Source organism: Bos indicus x Bos taurus, chromosome 2 (assembly GCF_003369695.1).
Source record: "Bos indicus x Bos taurus breed Angus x Brahman F1 hybrid chromosome 2, Bos_hybrid_MaternalHap_v2.0, whole genome shotgun sequence".
In the NCBI taxonomy this organism is placed as follows: domain Eukaryota; kingdom Metazoa; phylum Chordata; class Mammalia; order Artiodactyla; family Bovidae; genus Bos; species Bos indicus x Bos taurus.
The window spans coordinates 17,119,249-17,139,861 of record NC_040077.1 but is presented as its reverse complement, the minus strand read 5'-3'; the positions used below and the strand labels follow the sequence as shown (position 1 = coordinate 17,139,861).

The following is a 20,613-nucleotide window of genomic DNA, read 5'->3' as shown; positions in this document are numbered from 1 at the left end:
CTTGCTTAGGTATATAAAACTCAGTATTGAAACTAAGCCAGAATTTAAACCAAGCCCTATTCGCCCATCACAACATGCTAAAACATCTTGCTTACAGTAGGTACCTAGAACTATATCAGTTGCTAGTAATGGGTACAAACATATACATTTTTATATCTCACTCAACTAGTAGTATAGCACAATATTTAAATAAGTAAAATCAAATCTATTTAAATATGCAACAAGACAGAAACATGAATCCATAGTTTGAGCCCTCCTACTGCTCTCCATGATCAGACTTCAAACAGTAGAAGTGGCATCAAGGCTATTTTAGAAGTATAACCTCAGAACCTATTGCCCTCTGTCCACATATGTAGTTTTTCTCTCTGGGTCTGAATGTGACACCATTCAAACCATCCATCAATCTTTCCCACCTGCTTATGCACTTACGTTTACTGAGCATTTACCATTTGCCAAGCAGCTTTTACTTCCTGCATATAGCTGTTAGCTATCGTATGTACAATGTCAGATAAAACACAATTCCTCTTCTCCAAACCTTATAGTTTAGTGAGAGAAATAGAAAAAGAAATAGTATGCAATTACAATACAATGGGTTTTCTCATCCTCAGCTAGTGACATTTAGTACTGAATGATTCTTTGTTGTAGGGGCTTTACATTGTAGGCTATTTAGCAGCATCCTGGTTTCTACTCACCAGGTGCTGGGAGCACCCCAATGCTTTATTACAACCAAGTATCTCTAGACATTGTCAAATGTCCCCAAAGGACAAAAATTACCCTCCTACCTCCCACTCCCACCCTTCTCCCTCCCACCCTAACTGAGAACTGCTATAATAGAGTATAATCCACCATAAAACTACAAAAGATGGGTATTTAATAATGGAGGCCTGAGGTCAAAAATTTTTCTGGAGGAAGTCAGTCTTGCACCGAGGTTTGAATGTTCAGTAAAACTCAGACAGGTAAAGTAAATGATTGCATGTATATATTTATTCTTATGTGTAACAAGAAGGTCTTCTAAGCACGTGCAAAGACTCAGAATTTATAGAGTACAATATATCTGCGAGAAAAAATGAGATTTAACCTGCTTAGCGTGGCAAGCAGGTTAAACTCGAGCAGATGAATGCAGAGATGTAGTCATGACAAGATGAGAGATTGTAATCAGAAAAAGCAAACATTTGAGGAAGGAGGAGTTCACTTTGGGATGTGTTAAATTTGAGTTGCCTGAGGGACAGACAGGTGAAGATGTTTAGTATACAGTTAGATTTTTGTTTCTGGAACATAAGGACATGACCAGGCCCTAGAAGAGACACTAGCTAACACACAGAGGTTGTATGTGTGGATGAATGGCCCAGGGAGAGTAGAGTTCCAGGAAGGAGGAGCCCATGACCCGACAGTGGCAAAGTGGACAGAGGTGAGGGACAACAAGGGTGATCATGATGTCACAGAGGGAAAATGAGAGCATTTCATAATCACGACATAAAGATCAAGTAGGCTGAGGAGGGAGACACTCGTCTGGAGCTGGCAACGGAGAAGACACGGTAGCCTTTGTGAGAACCAAGGTGTGTTCTTACAGTGGGCTGGAGTGAATGGGGTGGAATCAAGGAGAGATACCCTCAAGACATTTGCTAAGTGACAAACAGTGAAAAACAAAAGCAAATGGAAGGTGGGTGGGGATGGGTAGGAGGAATTTTCAGCATGAATTCTGACTTCAGGTCAGCTGTGGCTGCTGCTTACAGGCTCTGCTCTTGTTTCTGGCTTTCTGAATCTCCTGGGTATTCATATTAAGCTATCTCATAGAATTTCTGAATGTGAGCACTTAACCGGACTGTTTTTGCCTCTTCACAATATGCTACATGATTCAGGGTGACTTAACAGTGCCCATTTACTTGTCTATGGTATGTCTTCCGAATAAAGAATCAATTTTTTATACCCTACTCATTCAGCACCAATATTATTAAGTTCCCTTCAAAAACACAATGATTCTAATAGTTTAAAAGCAAGACAATAAGACATTTTATCAAGCTCTAAAATATATTTACACTAAGTATGTTTATGAAAATCTTCTTTTGAATTAAGAGGTTTTGACCTAGCAGTCTTGAATAACTGACTCATAGGAGGCAAAAGCTAACAGGATTATAGAGACCTTCATCTTCTTTATTCATCCTTCATCCATTCAGTGATTTTAGACAAATCCCTTTCCTCATGTCTTAGTTTTTTCTCTTCCACTCCATAGCCACTACTCTCTTTCATCACCTCTCCCTGTGCCTCTGTCATAACCTTCTAAGTGGATTTCTTGCATCTAATCTTTTTCATATTTGAATAGAGTGGTCTTCCTAGAACACATTTATGAACAGCTGACAAACTCTACTTGAAACTATCATGGCTTCTCATAAAAATCCAAACTTTTGTGTCACGTAAAGCCTTTTCCACTTGTTCTAGCTATTTCTTGCATGTTTTATCTCATGCTTGCATTCTACCCACACAGGCTCTCTGTAGGTTTTGAGGCTTTATGCTGACTTAGTCCTATAGTCCTGTGCTCTTATACCTTCTATATCTTGTTCACTTGGTGAATAACATCCAAATTCAGTTCAAATTTATATTATTTATTATTCAGGTCAAATAATATTCAAATTTAAGTTCAGTTCCGTTCTTCTCTGTAGAGTCTTTGTCAATCTCCTTTCTTTCCCCTAAACCCAGACAGAACTAACTATTCTTCTTTTGGTAACCCACCCCAAGACCAAAAACTTGTACCTTACATAAATATCTGTTATTACTATCAAAACCACTTTACTGCAAGATACAGAAAAAGTATTTGGTAAAATTCAACATCCATTCATGATAAAAGTTCTTACCAAAGTAGGCATAGTGGGAACATATTTCAACTTTATGACAAACCTATAGCCTACATAATACTCAATGATAAAAAGCTGTAAGCCTCCCCACTAAAATCTGGAATAAGACAAGGATATTCACTCTCACCGCGTCTATCAATATAGTATTGGAAATCCTAGCCACAGCAGTCAGACAAGAAACAGAAATAAAGGGTATTCAAATTGGAAGAGAAGAGGTGGAACTTCTACCATATAGAGATGACATGATACTACATAGAGAAAACCTTAAAGACTTCAACAAAAGCTGCTAAAACTGATAAACTAATCCAGCAAGTTAGCAGGATACAAGATTAATGTGCAGAAATCTGTTGCATTTCTTTACTTTAAAAGTGAAATATATGTTCATGGATTGGAAGAATCAATATAGTGAAAATGAGTATACTACCCAAAGCAATTTATAGATTCAATGCAATCCCTATCAAGCTACCAACAGTATTCTTCACAGAGCTAGAACAAATAATTTCACAATTTGTATGGAAATACAAAAAACCTCGAATAGCCAAAGCGATCTTGAGAAAGAAGAATGGAACTGGAGGAATCAACCTACCTGACTTCAGGCTCTACTACAAAGCCACAGTTATCAAGACAGTATGGTACTGGCACAAAGACAGAAATATTGATCAATGGAACAAAATAGAAAGCCCAGAGATAAATCCACGCACATATGGACACCTTATCTTTGACAAAGGGGGTAAGAATATACAATGCATTAAAGACAATCTCTTTAAAAAGTGGTGCTGGGAAAACTGATCAACCACTTGTAAAAGAATGAAACTAGAGCACTTTCTAACACCATACACAAAAATAAACTCAAAATGGATTAAAGATCTAAACGTAAGACCAGAAACTATAAAACTCCTAGAGGAGAACATAGGCAAAACACTCTCTGACATACATCACAGCAGGATCCTCTATGATCCATCTCCCAGAATATTGGTAATAAAAGCAAAAATAAACAAGTGGGACCTAATTAACCTTAAAAGCTTCTCCATATCAAAGGAAACTATTAGCAAGGTGAAAAGACAGCCTTCAGAATGGGAGAAAATAATAGCAAATGAAGCAACTGACAAACAACTAATCTCAAAAATATACAAGCAACTCCTACAGCTCAACTCCAGAAAAATAAACGACCCAATCAAAAAATGGGCCAAAGAACTAAATAGACATTTCTCCAAAGAAGACATACAGATGGCTAACAAACACATGAAAAGATGCTCAACATCACTCATTATCAGAGAAATGCAAATCAAAACCACTATGAGGTACCATTTCACACCAGTCAGAATGGCTGCGATCCAAAAGTCTACAAATAATAAATGCTGGAGAGGGTGTGGAGAAAAGGGAACCCTCTTACACTGTTGGTGGGAATGCAAACTAGTACAGCCACTATGGAGAACAGTGTGGAGATTCCTTAAAAAACTGGAAATAGAACTGCCTTATGATCCAGCAATCCCACTGCTGGGCATACACACTGAGGAAACCAGAAGGGAAAGAGACACATGTACCCCAATGTTCATCGCAGCACTGTTTATAATAGCCAGGACATGGAAGCAACCTAGATGTCCATCAGCAGATGAATGGATAAGACAGCTGTGGTACATATACACAATGGAGTATTACTCAGCCATTAAAAAGAATACATTTGAATCAGTTCTAATGAGGTGGATGAAACTGGAGCCTATTATACAGAGTGAAGTAAGCCAGAAGGAAAAACATAAATACAGTATACTAACGCATATATATGGAATTTAGAAAGATGGTAACAATAACCCGGTGTACGAGACAGCAAAAGAGACACTGATGTATAGAACAGTCTTATGGACTCTGTGGGAGAGGGAGAGGGTGGGAAGATTTGGGAGAATGGCATTGAAACATGTAAAATATCATGTAAGAAACGAGTTGCCAATCCAGGTTCGATGCACGATACTGGATGCTTGAGGCTAGTGCACTGGGACGACCCAGAGGGATGGTATGGGGAGGGAGGAGGGAGGAGGGTTCAGGATGGGGAACACATGTATACCTGTGGCGGATTCATTTTGATATTTGGCAAAACTAATACAATTATGTAAAGTTTAAAAAGAAAAGAAAAGAAAAGAAAAAAAAAAGTGAAATATAAAGAAGGAACGTAAAAAAAAAGAAATCCCTTAAAAATTACATAAAAATACTTAGGAATAAATCTAACCAAGGAGGTGAAAGACTTCTATGCTGAGAACTATGAAACACTAATAAAGGAAATTGAAAATGATCAAAGATATCCCATGCTCTTGGATCGGAATAATCAATGTTATTAAAATGGCCATACTAAGCAAAGCATTTCCAGATGTACAAGCTGGATTTAGAAAAGGCATAGGAGCCAGAGATCAAATATCCAACATCCTCTGGATCATAGAAAAAGCAATAGAATTCCAGAAAAACATTTACTTCTTCATTGACTACGCTAAAGCCTTTGACTGTGTGGATCAGAGCAAACTGTGGAAAATTCTTAAAGAGATAGGAATTCCAGACCATCTTACCTGCCCCCTGAGAAATCTGTATGCAGGTCAAGAAGCAAGTTAGAACAGGACATGGAACAACAGACTGGTTCCAAATCGGGAAAGGGGTAGGTCAAGGCTGTATATTGTCACTCTGCTTATTTAACCTATATGCAGAGCACATCATGCAAAATGCCAGGCTGGATGAAGCACAAACTGAAATAAAGACTGCCAGGAGAAATATCAATGTATACCTGTGGTGGATTCATTTTGATATTTGGCAAAACTAATACAATTATGTAAAGTTAAAAATAAAATAAAATTAAAAAAAAATATCAATAACTTCAGCTATGCAGATGATGCCACCCTTATGGTAGAAAGCAAAGAAGAATTAAAGAGCCTCTTGATGAAGGTGAAAGAGGAGAGTGAAAAGTTGGCCTAAAACTCAACATTCAAAAAATGAAGATCATGGCATCTGGTCCCATCACTTCATGGCAAATAGATGGGGAAGCAATGGAAAGAGTGACAGACTTCCTTTGGCTCCAAAATCACTGTGGACAGTGACTGCAGCCATGAAATTAAAAGGCACTCACTCCTTGGAAGAAAAGCAACGTCAAACCTTGACAGCATATTAAAAAGCAGAGATATTACTTTGCCAACGAAGCTCCATCTAGTCAAAACTATGGTTTTTCCAGTAGTCATGTATGGATGTGAGAGCTCGACAATAAAAAAGGCTGAGCACCAAAGAATTGATGCCTTCAAACTCTGGTGCTGGAGAAGACACTTGAGAGTTCCTTGGACAGCAAGGAGATCAAACCAGTCAATCATAAAGGAAATCAACCCTGAATATTCACTGGAAGGACTGATGCTGAGGCTGAAACGCCAATACTTTGGCCACCTCATGTGAAGAGTTGACTCATTGGAAAAGACCCTGATGCTGGGAGGGATTGGGGGCAGGAGGAGAAGGGGACGACAGAGGATGAGATGGCTGGATGGCATCACCGATTCAATGCACATGAGTTTGGGTGAACTCAGGGAGTTGGGATGGACAGGGAGGCCTGGCGTTCTGTGATTCATGGGGTCGCAGAGTCGGACACGACTGAGCGACTGAACTGAACTGAAACTAGAGCTCTCAGCATTATACTGGGATACCATCTCATCTGTTTAAAAAGTAGGTACTCAGGGCCCAACTTTATAGGTTTCTACCTTTACTGAACCATGTTTTAATACCAAATATTTGAGTAATTATTTGATGAGAAAATGGTACTTTCAGATTGAGGGAGGAAAGTGAGACAATTTAAAAGTGATGTATTCTTTCTCATTTTCTTTCCTACTCTCTGCCCCTTCTACCTGGTTGATCAGTTAACATCATTTACGTATTTTTAAAGCGTTCAGAATCCCTAAGTACATACCAGCTGAATAAAAATTAAGGATTACCCTCATTCTTCTTATTGACAGAAGAAGAATTTGTCTTAGATTAAGAATTTTCTGTAAGTACTTCATACTAAAATAATCAAGTAGTTTGAAATTGTTTTGTTTGTATTCACTAAATAAATTCTAGACTTCCTTGGAATTATATGATTATATTTCCTTATATGAGGAAACTAAGTTTGTATTAGATGACAACTTTTTTCTAAGTGGCCATGAAAATAACTAGCTTGTCCTTTTCATTCATGATCACAAACAAAACAGAACATTTAACTGGTGAATATGTTTTATTTGGAATGCTTTAATAGTTTCTTAGTATGTAACATTAATATGTAAAGGCCCTAAAGAGCCCATTAAAACTCTGCACAACAAGCTGCATTTTAATAATGCAGAGATGATGTGAGATGAAAGCCAATTTCTGCCATTTAGGTAACATTAGCAAAAAACAATTTCCTGAAAGAGCTGAAGCTTATAAGTAAGACACTTAAAATGAACATGTTCTACAGATGGCAGAACTTAACATTGGCCCCAAAAGCACAGGAAAAAGAGAAGATTAAAAAAGATTCCTTCCAAACCCAGCTTTTCTTTCAAGTCTTCTGCTCAGAAGAGGATCAAGGGTACTAATGAATATTCAATGTCTAGTTTCTTCTAATAATAAATTCCATTTCTAAATCTATTAATATGAAGTAAAGCAAACTTGCCCTATATTTAGTTTCTCTCAAAAGATAAAGTGGTCTTGCATATCCCTTTGGGAGCTGGTAGGGCTTGAACACGATAAGACTTGACTTTCTGGTGGTGGTGGTTTAGTTGCTAAGCTGTGTCCAAGTCTTGCTACCCCATGGACAGTAGCCTGCCAGGCTCCTCTGTCCATGGGATTCTCCAGGCAAGAATACTAGAGTAGGTTGCCATTTCCTTCTCTAGGGGATCTTCCTGAACCAAGACTCAAAACTGGGTCTCCTGCATTGCAGGCAGATTCTTCACCAACTGAGCTGTGAGGGAAGCCCTGACTTTCTGGGGTGAGGTCAAAAGCTGGGTGCCATTTTCTCAATGCCCATCTCTAACCACCATTGGAAAGGTGAGCACTTTGCAGCCCCTTTTCTTTGGATCCACAATGCTTCTGATTTAAATCAGAAATCTTGTTCTGTTTGAGCAAATTTTCATTTCAAAGAGGCAGAATGAATAAGGAAGATGGTTTTTCTCATCTCTGTATTGAACATCCCACAAGTTGAGACCCAGTCCTGCCATCATTCCTCATGCATGTAGAGATAAGAGGTGGGATCTGAGTTCTGTCAGACTTACCCACCATGATTCCTAAAATCATCTTCCAATTTAGTCTCTCTCTCTTGGGAAGGAGCCTGAGGGCATGAAAACCACTCATTCATCACCTGCCACACCAGTGAGTCTTTGAGCAGACATCCTTGGCTGGCATAATTTGCTTGACAGCTCTGAGTTCAACATGCCTAGTGCCTGAAGCCTCTTTTCTTTTCCATATAAATGTTATAGCGCACTGTCCTTTCTGTACATGGATGATGTTCCTGACCCACCATTAATGGTGGTGAATCTGAACAGCAAAATGTGATGATACAGTAGGGCTGAGCTTGAGGGGTAGACAAAGAAGGAAAACGTCACAGAATGACAGAAACTCTTGAAAAACCCTACCTAGCATCTCAGAGAAAGCTCTGCATTAGTCTGCACTTCAGGATTTTAGAACTCCCCACTTTCAGCCACTCTGGTATATTTTTCGTATTTTGGATTAGCTTTCAGGCAAACTCCTATTATCTAAAACGATTTCATATGTTGACTGGTACACCCTATATTTAAGGGACAAAGTAGCATTAAATAATAATCATACTCAAACACTTTGGGGAAAATTAAGGAAGACATGTCAGCTCTAATTTTGAATTTTCTTGTTACTTGTTAGTTTGCTCTTCAGTCTTAATGCCAGGAGGGAATAAAAAACTATCATTACTCTCGAATTGCTCAATGGCTTACACGAAGTGAACAGTGGGCTTGAGTCTGCTCTAACTGTGTTAATTTCTACTTGTATTAGCAGACAGCCCAGCACTGAATGACCCAGCTTCCAGTTCATTCTTCCATCAAATCCAAAGAAGTCAGAGCTGCCCAAATACACACATTCCACAGGGAAAAGAGACCAGTAAAGAAGAGAAGATGAAAGAGAGAGAGAGCATGTGTACATTTCTAAAGTGGGCTAAATGGGAGGCGGTATTGGCACTTCTTTAATCCATAGCAATTTCCTGCACTCCAGAAAAGGGGAGAGAAATAGCAGTTCTCTTCCACCCCAATTAAAGTCCAGATTACATGTCTATTTCCTATCTGTTTATTTCCACTGAAACTGAATCTGATACATGAAGAATGTTTTCTATAGGGTCCAAGAATTTAGAAATAATTGACCAAGCCTTACTCTACCTTACTAGCTCCATGAACACACAGGAAAATGTCACTGAGACATCATCAGTTTAATCACTGGAATACAAGCAAGTTTAGAAGTGTGAGACTGTCCTATGTCAGTGATAGGAATTGATTCCTATGGAAACCTATGTAACAGGCCAATTTGGGAAAAAACAACAAAAAAATAGATGTTACTGTGATATAAATATTTATTGCTAGTGTCGATCTGCTGATTTTTCTTTTGGGAGGCAGATAAAATATAGTCAGATATCTAATTCAAGATTCATTAAACTTTCACCATAAGGACAAAAGTTCTAAAAAGGGGAAATGTAGACTAGTATAGCAGAAAGCACCTGTTTAAAAAGGGCTGGGTTAACTTCCTTGCTATAGAATCTGTGTGTGACCCTAGAGAAGTCACCTAAACTTCCTCTAAACAGGGAAACTAATATCTACATCAGTAGTTGATGCCATATTCCAGGGTTGTCAGAACTGAGTGAGAGAGGGAACAGACTCTGAGGACAGACAGCTGGGGTTTGAACACAAGCTTCACAGCCTCAGGAGAGTCTGGCAAATGAATGAATCTGTGTTTCAGGTCTCTCATTTGTAAGATGGGGATTATGTTAGGATTTATTAATATTTCATGATATAATATGAGACAATGTATCCATGGGTGTTTAGCGCAAAGCCTGGCATCTGAGACTTCTACCTGCATCCATTTACTTGTTTTATCTGTGACTGTTGTTGCTATTATTATCACAATTATTTTTCCATCCAGAATGTGGTAGTGCTCAATAAATAGTAGCTTTATTTCTCCTTTTAAAATCCTCTTTCTGGCCCCTTTGAAGAATTTTACATGGTTACCACTACATAAATATCATTTGATGGTTTCAGCTTTCACTTTAGACACATGCTTTACCGGACACACACACTTGTGATGACTGATGGTAACCACAAACCTAGAAAGTAAAGGTTTACTGAGACTTTGGAGAGTTTCTAATTATCCAGCTACTTATTGCAAAGATAAAACATCTCAGTCCCAAAGTGGCTCATTCCTCACAAGAAACAATCTATGAATATATACTTTATATATTTAATAGTTCAATATAAATTATACCTATATATACAAACACATATATATCTATATATATTCAAGCTCTTAGAAACTCTTTTTGTAATCATATGAATTTTTTATGCTAGTATTTTTTTATTCTTTTCACTGTATATTTCCTATTTGTTCCATATAATTAAAACTGCTCACTCAGTCCTTTCTGTATTATCTGTATAGTGTAGCTTTAAAATGAAATTTCTTCAGCTTCCCTGTGGTTCTTGGATTAAGAAAAAATGAGAACATTTCTATTAGAAGATGTTTTACTTTGAGTAGAACATACTTTTGTTGTCTAGGAAAATACAGACTACAATTAAAGTGCTTAGAGGGACATGGCTCTCAAGCAAGCAAATAGAACCCGGTGGGATTCAGGGGATTGGGCTGGCTAATGCTTTTCCTACAAACCTTCTTAAAAGACTTTGTATAATGATCATCCCTAGAAAGTTGCTCCCCTAGTGAACCTTTAACTTAATCCCTTCTAAGCTGGGTTAATTTCTTAGAAGCACCTCAAGACTGTTCCACCCAATGGTGACCTCAGCACCTGCTATGGCTTCAGAGTAGAGAATAAAAGCAACTGGCCCTTCTCCTTCTGCTGTGACTTGTCCATTGTTCTGTATACTTTACACTAGGAATGTGTTCTCCTTGGGGTTAACATAGATTCTCTCTCTTGTCCTCCTAAATTGGACATGATGGAATGCGTTGATTGTCCTTAATAGATAAACTGAGGCACAGGCAAAGCCTTTCAGTGATTTATCAAGCATCAGAGCTGTTCGGCTGAAGCTGAGGGTCTCCCTCCAAGTCTATTCCATAAGGCCACTTGGACCCCAAAGTCCCTTCCGCTCCAGCGACTCTAAGTGTCATACAGCTTCTTTTCTTTATCCTCAGTGGAAAACAAGTCCAAGAGCCTATCTCATGCTTCATAATGAGAAAATGTAGTCATGTTAGCAGTAGTGTGGTTAGTTATTTTGAGATCACAAATTGTGTAGGAACAGTATCTTTTCAAAAATTAAATCACTGAAATCTGAGCACACTCCATTTATGAAGAATAAACAGTTATGAATGCTCTCAAAAATGAGGCAAATCTGAGGCTGGCAGATCTCTCTTTCTTTACCTGCTCTTCCCCCCTTTTTCATTTTTTTTTTTTTTTTTTTTCTGGAAAACACGTAGAACTTCCAGCAGTGATGTAGTTAAGAGCGCTCTACATTCTCTAGGTATTCACACAGGCAAACATAATGTCTACTTAGAAAAAAAAAACCTGTTTCCTTAAATAACTGCCACTTTATTAACTCATAAGTATAGTACTGGACACTGTAATTTAATAGTCTCAGTCAGTTGGACGGCTAAAATACACAATTCAATCATAACAATCATTACACCATCTCCACATTTTTATAGAACGCTTTACTTTGGCAATAAGTATACCTCATTAAAAAAGTGAGCATGGAAGTATGACATTGCGATTAACTCCCTGTTACGCTTACAGCAGCAGCAGAACCCCACAGCAAGTTTCATCCTGGAAAAGTGCTACTATTTGGTAACTGGGGAAAAAAATACTGAATGAAAGTACACTGTAAGATTGTTGGATACTTTTTCACATACAAAATATAAAATTCTTTGGAATTATGTTTTATTATTTCATGGTCCAGATGGGGTTGTTGCATGACATTAACAAGGTAACAAAATGTTAAACTGAAAGTATGTTGGCTCTAACTGAAAGCTGTATGTCTAAACAGCTTATGGAAGGGTTTTGGCAGTCTAATCACCAGATATTTTACTCTGCTATGTCTTCATTTTTGTTGGTAGCAGACTCTACTGCCATCTCAAAACTCCCTAAAACCTTATACTAAGTATATTGTAAGTAAACATTGTGAATCTTCAAATGGGAATACTGTCTGTTGCAACTTACATGGGGATCCTAAAATCAATTCTTTGCAGTAAGCTTTATTTATTCAACTCACCATAAATAGTTATAATTAGATGGAAAGACAAAGGAAATAACTTGTCTGGGTTCAGTTAAATTTCTCCAAAATGTTACTATAAATTATGATAAAAAATAAGTTATTTGCTATTAGTAGGAATGAAAGCCCTGTCTGGGATAAGAAACATTTTCTTTATAATAAACACTGAAACATAACAAAAATAGCCTTCAAATATTATATATGACAAAGAATATTAAACTACCTGAAAAAGACACCACTCTATTAATTTTATTCTATTTGCTGTAGCATTTTAAATATTTTGCATTTAAACACTTTTTCTTCACTCCAAATTATCAGCAACAATAGTGTCCTCTAAATTTTTTTCAAATCCATGATTTCATTTTATTAAAATTCCATTTATATTTCTAAAATATAATTTCAATAAGAATTTTTGTTAGGAATATTTTTTAAAATTATTGAAAGGAAAAATATCCTCTCATTTATTATAATTCTATAAGAACCTGGGTAGTTCAATTTTCTTGCATATAAACAAGAAAAAAGTGCTTAAATACTTGAAAACACTCCTAAAAGATGACAAAGTTCTGTAGAGTACACAGAGACCCCAGTGCCAAGGAAGGCAACTCCGTCCTTGCTGTTATTAATAACTTGGTTCTACCAAAATTTCAACTATTAAGTTCATACATTTTTATATACCATCATTTAGCCCAGCTTAGTTACAGCTAGGGTGACTATGTAATTTACCATTTAAACCAGGAGAGTTTTGAGAATGAAAGGAGAGGCTATTAATAGGCATAGACTGGGACTGTCCTAAGCGAACTGGGATAAATGATCACCTTAGTTATAGCAATCTTCCTTCAAAATCTTTCTAATATCATTAAGTTAAAGAGCACATGTGTAGTTGTCATATTCTCCAAATATAACTTCCACTACCAGGTCATATAAGTGATGATGGGAAAGGGAGGGGTGGAAGTAAAACAACCAGATGTATTTCAACTTTGAAAAGAAAAAGCTGGCAAAAAAGGACAAGAAGACCAAAGAAAATAAGACCATTTACTAGAAGAAAGTAAAGGTTAAAAAAAGTCACTTTGCTGCTTGAGAGACTTACTTATTTTCTTTTGAGCCCTTTGCCTACCAGTATAGGTTAGTAGTTTGTTTAATTTATTATTGTTATTAAGCAATTCTAATTTCAACTTCATTTGGCAGTAGCACAAATAAATCTGAATAAATATTAGACTAAGAGGTGGTTAATTGTCAGGTTTCATTAATGAACAGAGCTCAAAGCTACTGTAAAGGGTCCGCCACTCTCCAATGGCAGCTCTGCTCAGTCATTGTCATCTCATCAACATACACGTTATCATACCTACTTTTTTTGTATATGGTACAGCAGGGAAGAGATTGTTCACCACCACTGGCTTCTAAGTCTTCTTTGTGACTGCCCACATCTAAGCCCCAATGTTCTGAGTGTAAGTCACAGAAGATAATATCCTAAAATATGACTTGAGCCAGCTACTGGCACTTGGCCTACGGTTGATTCAGTTACTAAAACTACCATCATTGCTGCAAGCCCATTGTAAGCTGATGTTATTTTTGACATTAGTATTTTTTGATGTTATTTTTGACATTACTATTTTTGACATTACTATTTTTGACATTATTTTGAGCTAGTTCAGATAAAGAGGAGGTGCAATGCCAAAACATGCTTGTTAAGTAGCACTCTCATCTCAGGACAACAATATTTTATTCAAACCGTGATACAAAGCCCTTGTCTGAAGTGATAAAGGTGAACTCTTACTATAAGTTAGAAATGACTCACAGACTGCAGATTTATGATATCACAATAAAACAAATTTTATACAAGCATAAAATAAATGTCAATGAAAAATAATAACCTGATTTTTACCTTCATTTAGCGTTAATCACTAAACAGAGAACTTATATTGTAAAAGTAAAAACTATCATTTAAAAAAATTTAAATCTGAAATTAGGACAGTTCAAAGGAAAAATCATCCTTTAACTATCTGATCTATGTTACTACTTTCAAAACAAAGAATTTGGCTTTTTTAAGTAAAAAAGCTTTCCTCGGCCTTTTTAGTTTAAATAGTTAAGCCTCTGTGTGGGAAACTGTGGGCTGTGTAAACTTCCTTTATTCCGTCCTAGAAAGCTTAAAAACTGCATTTCTATAGAAACCATATAGATAGTATAGCATTTAAAAGACATTTCCAGAGCAAATCTTTTGTAAACAGTTTAGGAGTATACATAAAATCTCTAGGAACCATTTTTCCTCTCTTTTGAACTATATGAGCTAAACTCTTTAGAATCTTTTAGAGAATCTAGTGATTAATATCTGTATTAGTTTCTATTGCTACATACCAAATTATCAACAAACTTATGGGCTTAGAACAACACTTATTTATTATCTCATGGTTCCACAGGTAAGAAGTTTGCGTGAGCTTGACTGGATTCTGTGCTTGGGATCTGACAAGGCCAGAATCAAGATGTAGTTTCTTATCTAGAAGCTCTTATCCAGAAGCTCTCAGTTCTGGTACCTGGATTACTGGTTCTGCCCTCTGAGTCATCCTGCCTTTTTCATGAACAGTAGCATATGTGTGCAACTGTAGTCTAGCAACATGTTCAAAGTCCATATTTCTAAGAGTCTGTTCAAGGCAATCTAAGATTTTTCTACCATGTTCCTCAAAATTCTTCTAACCTCCAGCCACTTCCTTATTCCAATTCCATTTCTACATTTTCATTTAATTGTAATGGCAGTACCCCATTTCCAGGTATCTAATCTATCCCTTTGTACTAAGTCGCTTCAGTCGTGTCTGACTCTTTGCAACCCTATGGACTGTAGCCTGCCAGGTTCCTCTGTCCATGGGATTCTCCAGGCAAGAACACTGGAGTGGATTTTTATACCCTCTTCCAGGGGATATTCCTGACCCAGGAATTGAACTCACATCTCTTAGGTCTCCTGCATTGGCAGGCAGGTTCTTTATCACTAGAGCCACCCAGGAAACCCTAATCTATCCTTTCAGAAAGATCCTATTTCCCTTGGGTTTTGTTCTTGACTTTTCTTGGTTCTTGTGTTTTTAACCACATCTGGTACTTAGTATTTTTATTGTGGGTTCAGTGCATCATCTTATCATAAACGCACAGCAACATTAACATGGTTCAGTAGTAGTATCTATAAAGTATGTACTACTATGCTTGTATTTTACAGATAAAATGTATACATTAGCACCTATGTTGGATATGGGCATGGCTTAATATGATGCTGATGACAGAAAATGCAACATCGATCTGTATCCTTCACAGTTATCTCGCAAAAGTCAGTACTATACTCTTGAAAATAAGCTTCTATTAGCCTTTCATGTTTCCTCCATTACTTTTCCTTTGGCCACTTCATCTTAGCTTATCACACAACCAATATAAAGCTATTTTTGTGCCAGTCTTTCATGGGTCCTCTTGATAAAAACTAAATTCCAACAGCTTGGGCACACTGAAATTTTTCATTAAAAAAATCTTTTTTTTTTAAAATAAATTTTTAAAAATATTATGTTTGTGTCTTACAGTTAGGGGAAAAACTAGATAACATTATTGCTTCATAAGCCTTTTAAAATATTTATGCATTTATTTGGTGTGCTAGGTGTTAGTTGCGGCACTAAGGATCTTCATTGCAGCCTGTGGGAGCTGCAGTTGTGGCCTGCGAACCCCAAGTTGCAGCATGTACAACCCAGTTCCTGGACCAGGGATTGAACCTGAGCCGCCTGCATTGGGAGCCTGGAATCTTAGCCACTAGACTATCAGGGAAGTCCCCCATGAGCCTTTGTTTCTTGATTTGACCAGCAAGTTCTAAATTTAAGTATCCTGATACAAAGAATTCAACAAGTACAAAACCCTTTGAAAAAATTAATTCAACTTTTCACAGTGTGAAAAGGTAAAAATCATCTTCACTAGAGCTCAAGCACTGAAAATGTCAGTACGAAGAGAGAATCTTAAAAAAAGATCCAAGTTAGTAAAAGAAAGAGTTCTAATGTAGTTGCCATGGTAACTGCAGTATTACCCTGTTGCAAACTAGTATGTGGTTAGTAAAGTGCTTCTGTATTAGACTGTATTAGATTCTTTGGGATGGAAGGTATTCTATAAATCTAAATTATAAGAACTCAAAATAATATCAGTAAATCTTAAAATGTTTTCAAGAAGATATCTTAAAAATATAACAAAATCTAAAATCCATTACCATGAGCTTGTTTTCTTGACATGCCTGCAACTAACTCAACTGCCTCCTCTGCCATGACTGACTCACCTGTTCCTGGTGATGCCACCCTGGGTGCAGTACTGGCTGATTTTTTTCATGAGAGATGCCAACAGTTGTTATACTATGGAGCTCATGATATTACACATTACCATAGTTTTGAATTTGGTTTGTAAAAATAGCTTCAAGTTGTAATAAACGCCATAACGAATTCCATGTACTTAAGGCTCTGTCTGCATAATAACTCGTATCTTCTAATATTGAGCTGTTTGGCACTTTGAAAAACTAGGCTTAGAATTAGTGTTCATCCTTCTAAAAAGAGTTTATTAATTCTTATGGTTCACAATCTTTATTTTGGAAAAAAAAAAGACATAGATATAAGCAGGGCTTCCCTGATGGCTTAGCAATAAAGAATCTGCTGGCAATGCAGGAGATAGAAGATACACAGGTTTGATCCCTGGGTAGTAATGATCCCCAGGAGGAGGAAATGGCAGCTCCTCCAATATTCTTGCCTGGAAAATTCCATGGATAGAGAAACTTGGAGGGCTATAGTCCAAAGGGTTGCGAAGAGACAAGAATCAGTGAGTGAGCACACATTGCTATAAGAAACCGATTTTTATGTTAAATGCCTTTAGTATTTAGAATGTAAAGAAGGAAATGATTCCTGAGGCTACTGTTGTGAAGAATTCTAAAAGATATGAGGAATCATTGTTTATCTGGATTATGGGGAAGCACATTATTTGACAAAAGGTAGAAAGTAAATGAGTAAAAGAATGTTTTAATAATTGTATTAGCAACTACTGTGCATGTGTGTGTTGACAGATAACAAAACACCTCCAAAGGAATGGACAGGTATTTAGACCTTTTGAGTAACAGATGGTATTTGACTTTTCCAACCAACCGCCTTGCTATTACATGTCTATCTTCTATAGAATCTCTTGGGTGATCTAATTACTGGTAAACTGGTTTGTGGTTCAAAAATACCCACTTTATAAATTGAGAAACTGAGCTCCAGAAAGGTTAAGGGATTTGCTCAAAACTATGCTATTTCAAAGCTGAGACTAAACTCAGATTTTCTGATTTAAAAAAACCTAAGGTATTCACTCCTTCATATATCTTAGTGCCAAGTACATGTGGATGGAAAGTATTTAAAATAACAAAAATTAATAGCAATGAAATGAGAATTCCTGATAAGCTTATATTACATGCTGTCATATCAAAGATAGAACATCCAGATGTTTGATTTCAACTAATAGCTAAAATTTCTTAGTCGCAGCTAAACTAATGGGCAGAACTCAGAGCAATTCTTTTTAAACTTCTCTACCTAGTATTTTCCCCAAATAATTAAAAAATAGGAATACTTTTTATAGTTTTGTATGGAACTGTTTTCTACCTAAACTTTCTTTTCTGTTAAAATACCTCCATTAAAGGAGATTCTATATTATTTAAATATTATGGCATTACATGTCAGTATAGTATTTTCTCCAAACTGGGTATCCAATAACTACTTTGGATGATAAAATCAACTCCGTTATTAAACCACAAACTACTATCCAGGTAGTGATTAAATCAACCACAGGATTCAGCAAAGTGGCCTCTTTGGAAATTTAAATACCATTCTGAAGACTGATAGCAGCTGTTTGATGACTCAGTAAAAAAAAAGAGTAAATGATGGTGATTCAGGAAGAAATTCCTGCTATCATCACAGATAAACACCCTTCTCCTAGCCTCACAGCCTGTGAGAGAAGTTCTGACCTGGTCTGTCTAAGCAGATTCCTCATGGTGTGTGGACTGCCTGACCTCTCTGAATAACGGGAAGCATCAGAAAATGTCTCCGCTGACCTGTATCTCAGTCTCACGTTTGTTGTGCTGTTTGCTGGTTCATTAGAAACCTTAAGTGAAAACAATTCTAAACAGAATCTGTCTTCATTTGTGCCAATCTTCCAGCCTAGAGCAGATTTATTGCAAGACCCAGCCACTGTCACTAATGAATGCCTTCCAACCTAAGGGTCAAGAAATAACAGATCCAGTCTGAACTCTAATACTGATCTCAAGAAAGAAACTAACTCCACATCTCAGAAACCAAACACAGCACTTGAAAACTAAGTGGCATTTCTTTAAAATACTATTTTAATATGAAATTAAAGAAAAGTCAACCAGAGGGCATTTTAAAATGTTCTAATCAAAGAAGTATTGCATAGCTTCCTTAGGTAGCTACTCCGAATGAGAAAAATATTTATCTGAATATGGGAGTCTGGTGAATTATGTATCTATTTCTATATCTTTTAGATCAAACATTTTCTCTCTGAAATCTTTGCCCAGGAATACTCCTTTAAATTGAAAGCATCAGTAACATAATTTTTTATGTTGGTTCTACAAAGGGGCTGCTGCTGCTGCTGCTAAGTCGCTTCAGTCGTGTCCAACTCTGTGTGACCCCATAGATGGCAGCCCACTAGGCTCCCCCATCCCTGGGATTCTCCAGGCGAGAACACTGGAGTGGGTTGCCATTTCCTTCTCCCATGCATGCAAGTGAAAAGTGAAAGGGAAGTCACTCAGTTGTGTCCGACTGTTCTCGACCCCATGGACTGCGGCCCACCAGGCTCCTCCGTCCATGGGATTTTCCAGGCAAGAGTGCTGGAGTGGGGTGCCATCGCCTTCTCCTACAAAGGGGCAGAGCCATTTAAATTGCTTAACTAAAGTGACTATCTTGCATTTCTTGTTTTGTAGGGTGCTGCTTGTTTTTATAGCAATCTTGACGACTACACCAGGAGATACTTTAAGGCAAGAACCAATCTTGTATTATTTCTTTTTCTTCCTCCATCACTGAAACCAGCATGTGGAGAATGCCCAACAAAAGTTTTCAGAATTATACCACTCTCATAGAAAAGACCCATATTCCATTTAGGGAAAATGTTTCCAACTTTCACTTTCCCTACATAATAACAGCAGTTAAACTCCCATTGGAGAAGGAAATGGTGAGGTGCAGCTAAGTTTCTCAAAAGATTCATGACGGTATGTGGATAGAAAGAAAAAAAAATAAATGACAAGGTGAAGGTAAATTATAAACACAGCCATTCTTGGATGAACAAAGGCATATAACCCACTTGGGTATTCCAGTCAGCACCATTTTCTTTGAATACACAAGATAAAATGGCACAGTGTTACGGTCCTTTGAGAGCATTAGAGATTCTGGGCATAATCCTTTGGCAACATTTAGAAACTACATTTAAGTTTGGGGATGCTGCCAGCTCATTTGATAACTGTGTGCTGAGGAAGGGTTAGGTTTCAGTCTGGATAAAGCAAGAAAAAGATTTTGAAGTTCACTAAGTAAATTCTGAAACTATCCCAAAGCAATAATAAAATATTCATTTCATGTATAAAATTCTTGGTTATTATCTAGGATGGCCATTTTTAAGCCTTTATGAAACTAGATAACAGGTATGGAATAAAAAATTTTCTGACTTCTAACATAAGTTGTACATAAAGTTTCTAAATCTATGTATGACAACAGTTTTATATTGCTGATTCTGTTTTTTTAAAAGCTCTGGCATTATGTAAAAAAAAGAATCTGATGTAGAAATGTAATTTTGCCTTGTATCTAAGTGAGTTGAAGAATCTTCTTTCAAACTCACATTCACCATTTGAATTTATGACATAGTTATGACAGATGTGCATAATTCTGAGTTACTTGAAATGTTGTATTAATTGAAATACACCCATTACGAATGTTTCTTGGGATCAGTTGCTACAAGGTCCCTTAGAATCAACAGAGCCATCAATATTGTTATACTAAAATGTCAAAATCAAAAGAAAAAAGTTTTAAAATATCTTTTCTCCCAAATATGCTATTAGGACAATTTGCTTTTTCATTATCTATTTCTCCATTTAAAGCTGTGAACTGCTATATCTGTTATGATGACAAGATCCAAGGAGTCAATAAGAAACAGATTGCTGGGCAGGATCAAAATGATTCCCATTTTTACCACTTTCTTTTTTACCTACAATTCTCATCACATTGATGAGAGGTATACATAAAGTCTATAGCAACAAATAAAACTAAATGTCTCTTTACAGTACATTCTAAAACAAAGAAGAAATATAACACAAATATTGTATATAA

At 36.8% G+C, this 20,613-nt stretch overlaps 1 protein-coding gene across 6 annotated transcripts in view; it reads right to left on the bottom strand.

The window, feature by feature from the left end:
* Positions 1-20,613, bottom strand: part of ZNF385B (zinc finger protein 385B) — a 368,588-nt gene that overhangs the window by 145,754 nt on the left and 202,221 nt on the right. Inside the window, exon 1 of one of the 6 annotated variants that reach the window (XM_027556333.1) lies at positions 13,606-13,655. The exons of the other annotated variants lie outside the window; for them this stretch is intronic. The gene's annotated coding sequence lies outside the window, so the exon portion shown is untranslated. Of the gene's footprint in view, positions 1-13,605; positions 13,656-20,613 lie in introns of those variants that run through there. 6 annotated transcript variants of the gene reach the window in all.